The following is a 7,162-nucleotide window of genomic DNA, read 5'->3' as shown; positions in this document are numbered from 1 at the left end:
ACACACACACACACACACACACACACACACACACACACACACACACACACACACACAGTAAATAACAGTCAAGATTCAAACCCAGGTCCTTTGACTACCAAGCTACCTCCCTTTTCTAAAGCACTTCTGAGATGAGGTAACTCCTCTATCCTAATTATTGGCACTAAATATAGCATTTGCCTGAATATGGCTGTTAGAGACAGACAGAAAGTATGAAAGTGGGTCATAGATTGGTCTTAAAGGGACTTAGAGAACAGTGTACTGAAAGGAATGCAGGTTTGGAGTAGAAAGAACATTGCATTTAAAACAGGAGGACCCAGACTCAAATCGTGGCTCTGCTGCTTAAAAGATGGATTCAATTCATTTGCAATTTAACAAACATTTGTTAAGCATCTATTCTGGACAAGACACTGCACTAGATGCAAGGGAGATAGAAACAAAAGGAGCACGTTCCTAGCCTGCAAGCAGCTTACATTGTATTAGGGAGAAACACGTTGACAGAAACTAAACACAAAATGGATACAAAAAAATTGCAGGTCAGGAAACACTAACTGTGGAAATAAGGAAAAGTCTTTTTTTTTTCTTTTCTTTAGGAAGTGGCACCTGGACTGAGCCTTCAAGGAATCGAGGGAATCTGAAAGGCAAAGATGAATGGGGAGTGCTTTCCAGGCATAGGGAACAGCCCATGAAAGGCTCAGTAGCGGGGAATGGAATAGAATGAATGGAGATCAGCAAGTAGGTCAGTTGGGCTGGTACAGAGAACGGATAAAAGGGGGTCATGTGCAGTGAGCTTGTAAAGGTAGACTGGAGGGCTTTAAAGATGAGAATATTTTATATTTTATCACAGAAGTAACAAGAAACCACTGGAGCTTCTTGGTCTGATCTGTGCTTTAGGAACCTTGTTTGTCAGCTCATTAGAGGCATAGGGAGGGGAGAACCTGGAGGAATGGAAACCAATCAGGAGTCTTACTTCAGTAGCCTAGGCAATAGGTGGTGATTGCATGAACTAGACTAGAGTGTGACCAGAAGTGGGCTGGAGCAAGGTCAGGAGAGGCAATTGTTAAATTGTTAGGGTTGAGAATTTACACCCCAGAAAATCTGCAAGTACCACAAATCAGGGCTTGATTTATTGTTCTGTGGATTGTCTAGACTTAAGAAAGTGATGGAGAAAATATTAATAATGTTGATTAAATTTAAAAGTATGTCACAGCACATTTTTTTAATTTCCCCCGGAAATCTGGGAATATTTATGAGCATACTCCATGTGAGTGGAGAGAAGGGGATGGATATAAGAAATATTTGTGGAAGTTAAGATAGACAAGAGTTGGCAAATGATTAGATATCAGGGGAGGGAGGGAGGGAAACAGTAAAGAATTAAAGATGACTGGCTCCAAGGTTATAAACTTGGGTGAGTGGAAGGATGGTGTTGACCTCATCAGAAATAAGAAAGTCCATAAAGGTGGAGGGAAGGTGTAAAAAAAGACCAGGGGATAATGGGATCACAGGCTTAGAGTTGGATAGGACTTCTGACACCATCCAGTCTGATAATGTCATGGTACAGACAAGGAAAGTGAGATCAAGAAGCTATAACAAATACATATACATATATATATATATATATATGTATTATATATATATATACACACACACACACATATAGATACATACACATAGCCATAGCCTAATATACACATATATATATGTACACACATATATATAAATCTATGGCACACATATGTGTATATTAATATAGATAATATACAGATCAAGATCTATATATGTGAGATCAAGAAGTCACAAATGTATATATCTATATGTATCTATTTATACATATATAGATAGCCATAGCCTAATATACATATACATAGGCTATGGCACGTGTGTATAGATGTGCATCTATACCTATGAGATCAAGAAGTCATGGCCTAATATGTGTGCATATATAATGTTATATATTATATATATACATATATTATACTTTCTATACATATATATGTTATATATATTTAAAGTTAATGCCCATACTCTTGCTATTATCTATGGTCACTTTAAGTCCAATATTGTAATCCATGTAAATTCTATTAATAGTGAAGAAAATCAACTAAACACATCATTTCTGCTGGAGAGCAGGCCAGATCATTATGTTGGTAGAAACCTATTAACTAATGTTTCTTTCTATGGGACAAGTTCTCAACTGTTACAAATGGACTCTGTTAAGGACGAAATAAAGAGATTACCCATTTCTTTTTCTCTGGCTCTAGACTTTCATCTCATGAGGCATTGAAACAAAATCTCAAATAAAGTCAGATCTCCTTGGGGTAAGGGACTGAGAGATGATGGGGAGGTGACGGAGTGGAAGCAAGGAATGCAGATGCCTTTCCCTAGGAGTCTGGCTGCGAAAGGAAGAAGAGATACAGGACAATGGCCTAAGGGGATGAAAGTTCCAAGTGAAAGTTTTTTAATGATGGGTGAGATCTGGCACACTCAAAGGTAGCAAGAAAAGAAGCCAATAGGAAAAAAAACATCCTGAATTTGAGCGAGATGATTGAAAGGGCAAGCTACAATAAGAGGTGGAAGGGGATAGGATCAAGGGCACAAATAAAGGGGTTTGCCTTACTTAATAAGGAGAAGGCTACCTCTTCCTCAAAGACTAAAGTAAAAAAGAAGAGAATGAGGGATGACATACTTAATAAATGCTTTTTTGTGGTCAAAGTTACTAAAATGTCAGGCCAGACAAATGGTGAGACTCTGTTTCACTTATATTTAAGTGAAGCATTTGATAAAGTATCTTAAGATATTCTTATGGAATACATGGGTCTGGGTGATTGGCTAATTAAGAGGATTCACCACTAGTTCAATGACTGGATCCAATGGCCAATGTCAACACCCTGCTAGTTCTTCCCCCTGTCAAACTACTTTTATATACTTCTATATGTATATATGTCAACTCCCTTGATAGGATGTTAACTCCTTGAGGAAGAGATGGAAGGTATAAAATTGGGGAGAGGAGGGAGTTTTATGATAGATGTCCTCTATTTTCTCTGTCTTCTACTGAAAGGGAGAGAGGAAGGATACTAGAAGTGTCATGAGGAAGCAAGAGAAGGTTGAGGCTTTCAAAAGACAGCCAATAAAGGGATGAGTAAAAGGATTGTTACTCAGCAGTGAAGGCTTAATTGAGAATATATAACGTAAATCCATAGTGGACCTGATCAGAGTAGTTGTATAAGTTCCTTCAGTGGCATTCAACAGTACAAGTGAAGAGAAGACAGGTTTAGAAAAGGAAGAACAGTAGTAAGATAAGGGGACAAGAGAATCTAAGATAGGGTTTAATATTGAACTGGAGATAGGCAACTCTAGGGTCAAGATTGGAAAAGGAGGAAAGGGAAACCAGATCGGGACAATGGACTGGGAAAGCAGAAATACATAGAATGACCAGAGGTCACTGAGGATAAGAAGAGGTTTAAGAAGAACAAGGCAGAGGGGCAGGTGGAAGGATAAGAAGTTATGTTTTAAGAGGAATTTCAGAGTTTAAGTTCATAGAGGTCTCTCATTCCCATTCGGGCTTCATAATTTGCCAGTGGGATCCACTCTGCTTGATTCTCATTCCTTCAAAATAGAGGTGATAACAAAGTCTGCAAACTATAGGCCAGTGAACTTGACCTTGGTTCCTAGATTCTAGAATGTATTATTAAACATCTTCCTACCTCAAGTCTCTCCCTTCTGGAATCCACCATCTATACAAGCACCAGTTATTTTGCTAAAGCACCCTTCTGACCATATCACACCACTACTCAATAAACTCCAATTGCTCCCAGTTACCTCCAGGATTAAATATAAATCCCTATGCTTGACATTTAAAGCTCTTCATAGCCTAGCCCCAACCTTCTTAACTAGCATTATTACATGACTCCCATCCAAGCACTCTGAGGTCCAGACAAACTACTTTTCCCGATGTTCCTCCTACATGACATTACCAGCTCTGGTCCTTGTGCCCAAGGTTGGAATGCATTCTCTCCTCCCCTCTGCCTCTTACATTTCCTGGTTTCCTTCTTCTGCTCAAACACCACACTGCTAGTCCCTCCCAGTTGAATTGCTTTTATATGTAATATATCATCTCCTCCCTGAGGGAGGGGACTGTTGTTGCATCCCCATGCAAACAGTGAGCCCTTAGAAAATGCTTGTTGATGAACCTAATGATTTTTTTAGTGAACACCTAGAAAAGGAAGGAGTGGTCACTAACTGCCAGCAGGGTTTCATCATAAATAGGTCACACCAGGTTAACCTTTTACTCAGAAGCACCTACATGGTGTAGTGGATAGAAGGCTGAACCTAGAGTCAGGAAGACCTGAGTTCAAATCTGGTCTCAGACACTTTATGAGCTTTTGGTCATTTAATGTCTGCCTGCCTCAGTTTCCTCAACTGTAAAATGGGGATCATAATAGCCCTACCTCCCATAGTTATTGTGAGGCTCAAATGAGATAATAGTTACATGGTGCCCGGCACATAGTAGGCTCTTAATAAATCTCTTTTGTTGTCAAAATTACTAAACTGATGGGGCAGAGAAATGCTGAAGCTCCATTTCACTTAGATTTAAGTAAAGCATTTGATAAAGTATCCCAAATTATTTTTTATGGAAAACATGGCACTGGGTAGCTGTATAATTCGGTGGATTCACAACCAGTTCAATGGATGGACCCAGGAGTCAATGTCAATTTCAAAGGTCATCTCTTTGTGTATTACCCCAAAGATCCATCTCATCTTGGTGTTGTTTCACATTTTCATCAATGACATGGACAGAGGCCTAGAAGGAACACTTTTCAAATCTGCAGAGGACACAAGGCTAAAAAGGATAGCTAACACCCTAAATGACAGAGTTGGGATCGAGAGAAGCTCTTAACAAGCTAGCTAGCATGTCAGGCTGAGGCAAATAAGAGAAATTTGATTAATGATAACAGATTGAAGAAATTAATTTCACAAGTACAAAACTAGGGAAGATGTAAGGGAGGGAGGAAATAAGCATTTCTACAGCTCCTACTACATGTTAAGACTGGATGCTATAGACCGGGAGTTCTTAATCTTTCAGTGTGTCATGGGCCCCTTTGGTAGCCTGGCAAAGACTGTGGACCCCTTCTCAGAATAATGGTTTTAAATAACTGAAGTAAATGCTAAACTTTCGTTAGAAGTCAGTAAAAATAAAGATGACATTTTTCCCCATCCAAGTTTGTGAACACCCCCAAAACCTCTCCACGGACCCTGCAGAAGAACTGTGGATGCCGAGAACTCCTTCTAAAGAAGATACACTACGGAGGACATTTTTGTTTAGGTGTGGACTGGACTGCATGGCCCTTGAAGGGTCTTCCAACTCCAAAATTTGGTGATGCTCCCTTTGAGCTTGGGAGGGTGCTGTTGCAAGGCTGTGTCATTGTGGAGAGGAAACTTAACCAATGACTGTTTTCACACCCACCCATCCTGGGAAAGGGAAGAGAAGGAAGCTCTGTACCCATCAGTGATAATTCCCCATAGCTGTGGCTCAGCCCCCTTTCAGGACCAGGAGGCTTGACTTCCACGAGGTTTCCTAAGGCCTTCAAGGGTACAGTGATGTCCTCAGTCATCTCATGTTTGTAGTGGCCTGCCCCCACCTTGGTAGCAATGGGGAAGATTCAAGATCAAAGAGTAGGAAGGGTGGATTATTTGGGCCATATTTCCTGGGTGCTCTTCATTTTCTACGTGGAAAAACAGAAGAAAAACAGAGAACCCAAATGCTCTTGCCAAAACCTGGGTGGTTGTCATCCTTGTTCTCCAAGAGGACCAAAATGACATCACTATGTTGTGGTCAAGGTGCAATGTGTCTGACTGTGACCGATCTGACCAATACGAGTTGGGAAGGCTCTACCACAGGTCAGGCACCACTAGACCATGGCAACATTTGGGGTGGAGATGCCTTTAAATTTACGTGTCTCACATTTCCTTTGAGCTACTTCAATTATTAAATTGCCTAAGGTTACCCAGCAAATGGCACAGCCAGGATTTGATGGTTTCTCTTCCCCCGCCCCATTCTATGCTCCCTCCCACTGAGTATTCCCCAGGTGGGCATGATTTTCCCAGGCTCAGCAGTGTTAAGCATTCCTCCCACCTAAGCCACTGAGACATTATCTTTCTATAAAAATGTCAGAGAAGAAGAGAGTTCTTCTTAACAAATAATGAGCCTGGCACACGAAACGGTCCACTGGCGATGCACCAGGGCAGAGCATACTGCAGGTATGCAGAGTGATGGGTGGGAATGCCTAACTGCCTGTCAAACAGCTGAGCATCCGCAGAAAATGTCCATTTTGCCTCCCCCAGTGCCCAGGCTCTCCTTTACCATGGAGGAACAGAAAAGGGAGGAGCTGAAGATTTCAGACACCATGCAGGGACTCCTGCTTTGTCCATCCTGGCCTGAGGAGAAAGAAGGCTGCCACGAAGCATCTTCAAACCGCACATGGGAGAGGGTTCAGACTTGTTCTGTCTGGGCCCCAAAGAGCAGAGATGGGAGGAGAGGGCAAAGGGGGCAGAGAGGCTAATTTTAGTTTCAATTTAAACCACCTGATAATTGGAACTATTCCAAAGAATCTTGGCCAGATGGTTGCAGCATGACTGGAAGTGCTCTTTTCTCATCTCCACTTTATAGAATCTCTACCTTTCTTCGAAGCTGACAGTTCAAGTGCTTCCTTTTATATGAAGCCTGTTCTGATTTCCTAAGTTATTAGTACTTTCTCCCTTCTTCAAAGGAATCAAAAAAGCATAAGAGGCACAGTAAATAGAGTGCTGGACTTGCAATTAGGAAGATCTGAGTTTAAATCTAGCCTCAGGCACTTATAAGCTATGTAACCTTGGGCAAGTCATTTAACTTCTGTTTCCTCAACTATAAAATGGGACATTGTAATAGCACCTACTTCGTGGCGTTGTTGTGAAGATGTAATAATATTAGTAGAATGTTTTGCAAACCTTAAACCACTATACAAACGTTAGTTAACACAAGCAGGGCCCAGATAACGACACTCTTCAGAGTGGTGGGATTACTCCATTTTTCTCTCTGGGACTGGGGTATGAGCCTAGTGCTGGTGGCACACTTGGGTTCCTAGTCCTTGAGTGTCATTTATAAGACATATTTACCATGGAGTCA

At 41.1% G+C, this 7,162-nt stretch overlaps 1 protein-coding gene across 4 annotated transcripts in view; it reads right to left on the bottom strand.

Moving 5' to 3' along the window:
- CDYL2 (chromodomain Y like 2) overlaps window positions 1-7,162 on the bottom strand; it is a 220,652-nt gene that overhangs the window by 5,717 nt on the left and 207,773 nt on the right. The window lies entirely within an intron of this gene.

The sequence above is a fragment of the Vombatus ursinus genome, unplaced genomic scaffold, assembly GCF_900497805.2.
Source record: "Vombatus ursinus unplaced genomic scaffold, bare-nosed wombat genome assembly UNPS02014778.1, whole genome shotgun sequence".
NCBI lineage: Eukaryota > Metazoa > Chordata > Mammalia > Diprotodontia > Vombatidae > Vombatus > Vombatus ursinus.
The sequence above is the reverse complement of the archived record's forward strand: the minus strand, read 5'-3'. Positions and strand labels throughout refer to the sequence as shown.